Source organism: Lepeophtheirus salmonis, chromosome 1 (genome assembly GCF_016086655.4).
Source record: "Lepeophtheirus salmonis chromosome 1, UVic_Lsal_1.4, whole genome shotgun sequence".
Lineage (NCBI taxonomy): Eukaryota > Metazoa > Arthropoda > Copepoda > Siphonostomatoida > Caligidae > Lepeophtheirus > Lepeophtheirus salmonis.
The window spans coordinates 29469422-29478600 of NC_052131.2; the positions used below are offsets into that span (position 1 = coordinate 29469422).

General features: G+C 33.1%; 1 long non-coding RNA gene across 1 annotated transcript; it reads left to right on the top strand.

The window, feature by feature from the left end:
• The first annotated feature begins 2921 nt into the window (after positions 1–2921).
• On the top strand, positions 2922–8727 carry LOC139906223 (uncharacterized). Its single transcript, XR_011781586.1, has 2 exons — positions 2922–7026; positions 7090–8727. It is a non-coding gene; the product is annotated as an uncharacterized lncRNA (long non-coding RNA).
• The last annotated feature ends 452 nt before the right edge of the window (positions 8728–9179 follow it).

Genomic DNA, 9179 nt, shown 5'->3' on the forward strand with positions numbered 1-9179 from the left:
TTTATTTTTCTTCATTGCTGATAACTATTAAGTCAAATTGTTATAAAAGACAATAAATAATTATGGAAAAATCTAAAATATTAGCGAATGTTTCAACTACTAATATGTAATGAGTTTGACATTTTGATTTGTGACTTATTGTTCGTGATAAAAGTCCGGTTTACTTTTAGGGTCGCCAGTGTTTTGGGAATTGGTAATGAAATTTATTTGCCTTAGCTATTGTCAATATTATTCAACTCCTGATCAGAGAAATTCATAAACATTGAACTAAACTTTCCGTGTACCCTGTATACTGACCCCTCTCTATTATAGATTGGATCGTTTCTTTAGTCATTCATCTTGGGGCATACAACAAATTTATTCACGAATAAAAATTCTTATTTCACTCAGATTAAGATGGATTTGAATGTTAAAATGGAATTGACTAATAAAAGTAAATTAACTCGATAAAATAATAAAGAGCTTGGATTTGGGAGCAAAGACTTGAGACTCGACACCAAAGACTCTAAATACATGTTATAATGATATAGGGACTTTCCCCTATCTTTGACATTTTTCTAAGAATACGTGAGGAAGAATTTATGAATAAAGAGGTGACTTTTCATAACCACGTTGAGTTATTTTACCCACTCCCGACCTAGACTGTTATAAGGGAAATGAAAAATGCTATCTAGCTTGTTGCATTTTTCTAGTTACTAACCGTTAATTGTTATCTATATAATAATGATTACTGATACTACAAATTATATTAATAATTTTAATAACATTAAATATTAGAATTAATCACTGAGTATGAAATGACAGGAATTGTAAACGAAGATACTTGATTTATATCAATTATCAGTAAAAATCCTATTTAATAATCTTTTTTAGTTCATATTATCTCCTAACCTTTCTAAGGAAATGTAATAGAAAAAGACGAAAATCATTTGGTAATCGACCAATTTTTCCCAACTATAAAATAAATTATTATTCAATAAATGTTGATTCTTGTTCTATGCTTCACAAGAGCGGATACGAATTCGCCCAATCAACATTTAGAGTACTGATAATAGTAAAATAATAATTTGACAACAAAATACTGTGTTACTGAAGTCAACTCATGATGAATAACTGAAAGGGATATGCACTGTACCTTTGTTTATTTCCAAAAGTCAAGTCGTGAACTTTTGTTGCTTGTACCGGGTGGTCCATTGAAACCTGAACACTTAATAATTCAAAAATTAATCAAAGTTGATCGATTAAAATTAATTCAGATTTCGATTTATTAAAGCATAAACAATGAATTACAAAACATTGAAAACTTGAGCCCTCTAGCTTAGTACCAAATCGAGAAAATGATATTTGAACGTAATCAACGAATTTCCACTCACGCACTCCAAGCAGTTGGGTGTTTCCAGGACTACTGTCTAAGCTGTCAACAAGTCTGAAACGTTGGAGAGGGAGAACTCTCTATAATTTCCGGATAGCTTTAAAAAAAGTGGTTTGAAATAGCCTTGTGAGGTTGGAGAGGACATTTTTGACACCAGCAATGAAAGAAACCCATCTCCTCCGTTGCAAGACTCTAATGAATGTGTCTTTTAAGTTCTTTTAAACTCCTATTTGACACTTTTGCCCCTACAGCCTAACACCAACCCCCTTGACTATACCTTTTGTATGCATGTCGAGGGGAAGGACTGCAATGTTCGTCATCCAAACGCCGAGGCCCTCAAGGCCACTGTTAGTGAGCACTGGGGAGCCTGACAGAGAACTTTATCTGCAGCGGATGACAGACCTTCTGCTGCCGCCTGGAAACTATCATTGTCTTGAAGGGGCTACATTAATGATTAAGAGAGCTCAGACACACATCTGTTTATGGCATTATTTTTGTTGAAATTATATCTTGTTGAAGTTCAAAATTCAAAATATACAGATTTTAATGGATCACTCAGTACATGACCATGTATGTTTATTCTTCATAATGAATAAATTCTTGTGAAGGCTAAGGAATTTAAGTATGTACAATAGGCGATAATGAAGATATAACAAAGGCAGTTATTCTTTATTTTTTACTATTATCATTATTTTTTATGAATCATTATGCATTTGAACCTTCTAATCTTTATATCCAAAGTTATAAAGGGTAAAAAGTCTTTTATAGGTTTCAATGAACAAAATGAATCAATGTATAGGTAGGATAGTAAAACCTCGACTGTTAATTATTATTTATTTTCTCATTACTATGGAAAGGTTTAGTGATCATTTTTTTATATTCTGTTTCCACGATCCTCTTTACATTAACAAACTTTACTAATTATTTAGTCATTTCATCATCATGAGCGAGCAACAAGAAAAAAGGTAGCGCCCCTCAGATCTCCTAGATGCTGAAGTTGATATGATGAAGATTATGAACATTGTTAAGTGTTCTATGAGACTGGTTTTAAGTTGGGCAAGATGAAAAAAAAAAAAAAAAAAAAAAAAAAAAAAACACTCTCCAAGATGACAGGAAATTGGAGAGCATAATTTTAAGTGGGACACAAAGTTATTGATAAGTTTGTGGAAAAATTTATTGGAAGATCCTACTCAGTCGATGAATTGCCTCGCCAACGACTTATCTGTGGCTCATAGGACCATAGTTTGTTTCACAAGGATCCCACATCTCCTTCTGACAGAAAGACAGAAGGCTCGAGAGGTACAAGGAAATCCTTACATGGATCAAGGCAAATTGAGAAAATTTGCTCGGACAAGAAGATTTTCACAGTTGATCAATTTCACAACCACTGGAACGATTGCTGGCTCGTAGAAACAAAAGAAGAGGTCCAAGAGGTTTACCATAACAAATATACGGCCCTAACAATAGTCCTTAGCGGTCTCTGATGGAAAGAAGATGCCTCGGCTATTTTTCAAGGCTGGACAGAAAATCACCCAGAGGTCTACTATAAGGTGCTTAGGTACACCATATTGCCATGGATGAAGACTAACTACCCGGAGGGTAACAACGTGCTGATTCAGGACGGCGCCCCTCTCCCACGTCCACCAAGTGCCACAATTTTTTGCCAAAGAGATATGGCCCCCTTCCTCACCAGATTTGAATCAACCGGACTTTTCTAAATAGGTCAATTTGGAGAGCGAAACCAATCGGACCTCACACACAAATTTGGACATACTGAAGTCCTTCATAGTGGCTGCATGGGACAAATTGTCAGATGAGTTTGTCATCAACTCCTTCATTGCCTTCTGGCAATGTGTAAAGGCTGTAATTGATAATGAATTTGGCCACTATAAGTGAAAAAACATGTTTTGTTAACATAATTTTTTTCTCTATTATTGAAAATATAAAATTATTGATGTTTTTATTAATCAATTTATCGAGTCCACGTTTTGCTGCCCTGCCCTGTACATATGGCCTAACTTTTATAATGAACAAATAAATATTTTAGTTAAAAAAAAAACCTTCAGACCTTTCTTGCAAGTTGGGCAATTGATCATAAAGGAAACTTTGAATGAAGTAAGAGAACAGATAAAAAATAAATATCGTAGAAAAATGATGCTATATTGTTAAAGGATATCAAACTTCCATGCAAATAACACAACAGTTATTTTTTATATTCGTAGATAGAGACAAGGCATCAACCTTCGTCTAAAATATTTTCCCTTAAAAAGGAATATTGTTTTGAATGATGTATCTCAATTTCTTCAAAAGTTATGGTCGACCATGCGTTTTTAAACATCATTAAAAAAAAATCAAAGATGATTGATTTATTACCAAGGTCAGTCAAGTTTGGCTCCTAACAAAATTGTTTTTTTTTAAGTCATTGCGTGCAAGGTGACACACCAGTGGGTCAGCGGGTATCAAATACAGTGTGGATGAATTAACGGTGGGTCATTTAAAAAAAAATTATGTAACTTAAAAAGAGATAGTACTAACGGAGAAATTTTAATTTTTTGACCATTACATTTCAAAAAATATTGAGTATACATGTGAATGAAAATAATCAATATAATTATATCTCAAAATTCCATGAATAGGAAACAATCTTTAATTATTTCCTTGGAAAATGATAAAAAATTAAATACACATTTTGAATATAACAATAAAATAATATTTCCGAGACCTTCACTATAATAGATCAAATTTCTAAGTATATAACCATAATTTAAATATTTTTTCGTCCATATCGAATAAAAAATAACAAATTTTGAATTAATTGATTATGCTTCAAATTGAAACACGGGATGCAAAATAAAGGATGACCATCACAGGCAAAATAGAAGGTGTTAAATTTTTGAAGAACTTCTAGCTTTGTTCGTTCATTCTTTTTCAGAGATCATTTCCTTACATGAGATTCTTCAACACGTTATCTTTGTATAAACAGATTTTCATTTTCTTAGTGATGAGTTCATTGGATAGACCCTGGCATTGACAATGGTTGTCCCACACAAACATTCAAATGCAAGCTTACGATCCCATTTTTTGTTTTTCTAAGAGTAGTTTGATATGATGCCCTTTGATCTAACATGTCCACTCCCTTTTTTTGTAATATTATAATCTATTATCTCCACTGGCTTCTTTATAATATCACCCTATTGATTTCTCTTGCCTTTAATCATCAAATTACCTGAATATTCAGGAATGAAGAAATCATGATAACGTTTTGTTTATCTTTCGAATGGCAGACTTTTACTCCTTTTCTGTTCTGTTTTAACAACATTGTTCCCTTCTTGACATTCGCCTTCGTGACTTCCTTAGGAATGCATTTCCTATCCTTTCTCAGGGTTCCACAGAATTAGTTTTTATTTACTAGAAGGTGATGAACTAATGCCATGGAGGAATAAAAGTTATCACCATAACCGCATGCGTACGGCCGCATGCAAGGAGATTAGTTGACATTCCATAACTTTGGTTTGGTTGAGACTCATCAATGACAACACTTGATCCCGGAGTATATTTTCTTATAATTTGTAAGCAAATCATCTGGCGAAGGCTTCACTTTGAAAAATCTATCTCCAGTTACTTTCAATGCATCATTCGAGAAGTGTAGAAATTTCAATAGGAGTTGGAATCTGTCGCGCGTCATGCTGGATGAAATGAAATCATATTGGTCCTGCTTATTTTTTTACCAATATTATTGAATTTCAGGTATACTGATCATTCCCATAGACATAACGATAACTACAAACTTTTTTTATTTCTACACGGTGAGTTGGCTTCCGAGTATTCATTCTTGAACTTCTACCCAAAGTAATGTTTATGATGTACTTTCATTTATATCATTTTGTTTTTGTCACTATGATATCAACTATCTTATCACTATCAGATTGAGTATATTATATAGTTCAATATTATTGTTATATTTTTCCAAATCAATAGATAAATTTTCGGTCCCAATGAACAAAAAAGGGCGACTGGAGCTCACTACTTTACTCTATGTAACATTTTGGTCATTTCCATATTTTCTGGTTTCTTCCACTGTTTTATCTAATGTTTTGTCAATATCTGCATCACTTTAATCAGAAAATAGATGTTCACTTTCATCATTATTTACTTCGTATTCAGAACATGAATCATTCAGCTCATCACTCGAAGATGAAAATTAATTTGAATCATTAGAGTTCCGTATGGAATCATAAAAAGTTGATGTTCGTAAGTAAAATTCTTTTTATAATACTGAGACTGTTACATTATATTTAAAAAAATGATGAGGAATTTTAAGCATGTCATGTTATAATGATTGTTTAATTTTGATAGTCTAGACAGGCGTAATTTAAAGGAGAAATGAGTAAAAAATATAATGTAATATGAGACTACTTGAAAGTTATATCATCATTTTGTGTGTGTACTAATTTTACATTTTATATGATTATATATTTCGATTACATAAAATAGGAATGGTCCAAACGATCTCAGAGAAGTTTTTAAGGTACATTATGATTCAAGTGTCCATTAGATATGTCATCAGAGAATCAATGGTACTTAAATTTTACAACTGGAGAGGACAGTAGTTGTGTCAACAGTCATCTTTAAACTTAAAGGGCGGCAAGAAAAAACTTGACTGCCCAACGGTAAGCCGACAGGTAAAAACTAATAATAACAAAACTTTAGCTTAAAATGCAGATATGATCTCTTTTACTATTATTGTCAAATCATATTTACAGTGTTACCTTGCTAACACAAAAATACCATTTGTATTTTGTCGTCAGCTGTCAATTCCTTTATTCTACTTGATACGTCATTGCTAATTCCTAATATATTATGTATGACAAATAAACGAAGTAATAAGTTATAATTAGAATTGAATTGTTTGTTATGAAAAAGTTACATTTAAGGATCAGAAATAAAAATACGGTTGTGCGTGTGCTCCTTCTTATTTTTTGTTCGTTATTTAATAGATTGTCGTAGTGTTAAATTTTGCCTCTCAAGTAATCATTCTCACCTACCTTTTCTGCAGATTGTTTAAATAATACATAATAAAATAAGTACAGGGCTTGAAAGAAAACGTGGTACGTTAATAAATGCTAATTATGTAACAAAAATGGAGAGGCTTTGTGATTTTCCCCTTCACATTCCAAATCTCCTGTGCTTCCTGCATAAGTAAACAAAAATAAACATTTCTCAAATCTTTCATCATGAGTGAGCAAGAAGCAAAAAGGTAGAGGATTTTAGACCTTCGGGATGCCAAAATTGAGGTGACAGAGGTTATGGACATTGTGAAGTGCTCCAGGAACCTCATTTTGAAAGTGGCCAAGATACCTCTCAAGGAAAGAAGGAAGTGGGGGACACAACTCGAAAAAAGGATTCTGAGTTTCTGAGGGACCTGAAGAAGAAGATCAAGGATGACCACACAAACTCCATGAATCGCCTCTCTAACGAGTTTGACGTGGACGAGGGGACAATCAGGAGGGCTGTGAAGGAGGACTTAGGGGTTTCCTCTTACACAAGGATCCCACGCCACCTGTTGACGAGACAAGAAGATTTTCACCGTGGACCAGGTCTACAACCGTCGGAACGACTTTTGGCTTGGGGGATCACTAGAAAAGGTCAAGGGGGTGTTCCGTACAAAACATTCGGCCCAAACAATCGTCCTGGAGTTCGTGGCCTCCGACAGCAAGAAGATGCCTCCCATCTTTTTTAAGGCTGGGGAGAAAATCGTTGAGGAGGCCTACTACAAGGTGCTGAGGTTCGCCATACTGCTATGGCTTAAGGCCACCTACCCAAAGGACAGCTATGTTTGGACCCAGGATGGTGCACCCTGACACACATCGGTCAAATGCCAGAAGTTCTGCGCCGACAACATGGCTGGAGAGGGAGACTAAAGGGGCATCTCACCCGAACATGGACTCCCTAAGGCCACCATTATGAAAGAGTTGAGCAACTTGTGAAAATGGACAAAGCGAGCATCTCTCTGTTGGTACATTTTAGGGCAATAAATCCAAGTTTTGGCATTGATTAATTACTCTATATGAAACTTGGATTCACCATTATGAGCAAAAATGCAAAATATTTTCCAAAAGTGAGGACATTAGGCGGCCAAGAAATCTTGCATTTTTTTGGCCTTGTGTGCCGGTGAACTGTCTTGTTGGAAGGAGTAATTTCTTCTTTGGGCTACTCCAACTATCCAGAGAATGTAAATTAAAGCTATAAAACCAGAACCAGTACATTAGAAAAGCTGGATTGCTATTCATGAGATAACTTCATCAATCTGGACAAATTTTTCTGAGGCATGGGGTGAAATTGTAATAAAACATTGTAATTGTAAGCTACACTTTTAAGAGAGCAAAATATAAATTTTGAAGGTACCTCCAATGTCTTAGTGGGAAGTAATGTGAGCAAAGCTTAAAAATGAGGCAAATTGTTTATTAATTTGTAAATCCTTTGTTTATTTGTATATTGTATTCTATGAATATATTTAATTTTGTGACTAATTCAGTACTTGATTCAGTTTTACATTATTCATTTATATAAGTGTAGGGTTTTACGTAATTAATTCATATTTTTCTCTTTAGATAGCGCACATGATGATCATACTCTCCTTTTTAAAGGAACTGATTTTATATTAATAACTTCTCTATCGTATCGTTTTTCATCGTTGAGTCTGGTCTTTTGAGATAGATGATTAAGTTAGAAGTATCTATCTCGGATTATCTCTACCTGGCTTTGGTCCCATCTCTTTGAGAACATATCTGAAAAATTTCCGTATTTTCGTCTCATCAAAAATACAGGTCCTGAACTATGCAGTTGTAGGTTAAGTTTTATCTGGATTTACGAATAACGAAGAATATCTGCCTGAATGGTCTCAAATGCTGTGCAAAGTGTTTGTCTAACATCCGTTTATTCCTGTAAATACATGGGTATTCTCCATGGATTTAAAGAAGTAGATGTGCAATTTATTTAAGAAAATTATAAGTATTTTTAGTGTATTTAAAGTATGATAGAATGAATACAGATTTAATTTCTATAAATAATTATTATGATTATTTCGGTTTATAAATGTCTCATATTATTTTGTATATATATATAATTTGCATTTCTCGCTAATAATTTGTAATATTTAATATTAATAACTTCTATGTCGTATCATTTGTGATCATTAATTTGTCTGATTTTGTATGTATAACTTCTATTAAAATTTCTAATTAATATTTTTGTAAAAGTTAATCGTTTTTTTCAGTCTTTTTCTTTTAAATTTTACCCATACTTTTAACTTGATATGAAAAATATACGTTATAATACTTTAACTTTTCAATTTACTAGTAATTTACTGCTACGGCTGATTATCCATTAGTTTTTGATTACTCAACGTATAACATATCATATTAGGTACTTTAAATTTTACGTTAATAGTATATATGATTATTTCTCAAGAAATCCTAATTGTTACCCCCCGTTTTTGATGAGTAAAATCACTCCGAACTACTCAATATAATAATAATTATATCACTTCATATGACGTGTTTCCTGATCAAGAATGAAAGAAGAATAGTAAGAGTTTGAAAAAAAATAATCTCGGGATGACTGATGAGTTTAAAGAAAAAAACTAAGTATTGCGATTAGAAAAGGAAAAACAATCGGTACGTCTTCTCTTTTTTTAAATGATAATAATTCCTTTATAGATCGTAGTGTTGCAAGCATCTTTCTCTCTAAAAAGAAGTTTATAAATTCCTGCCTTTATTTCTAATACTAATATAGTGGGTCAATAGAG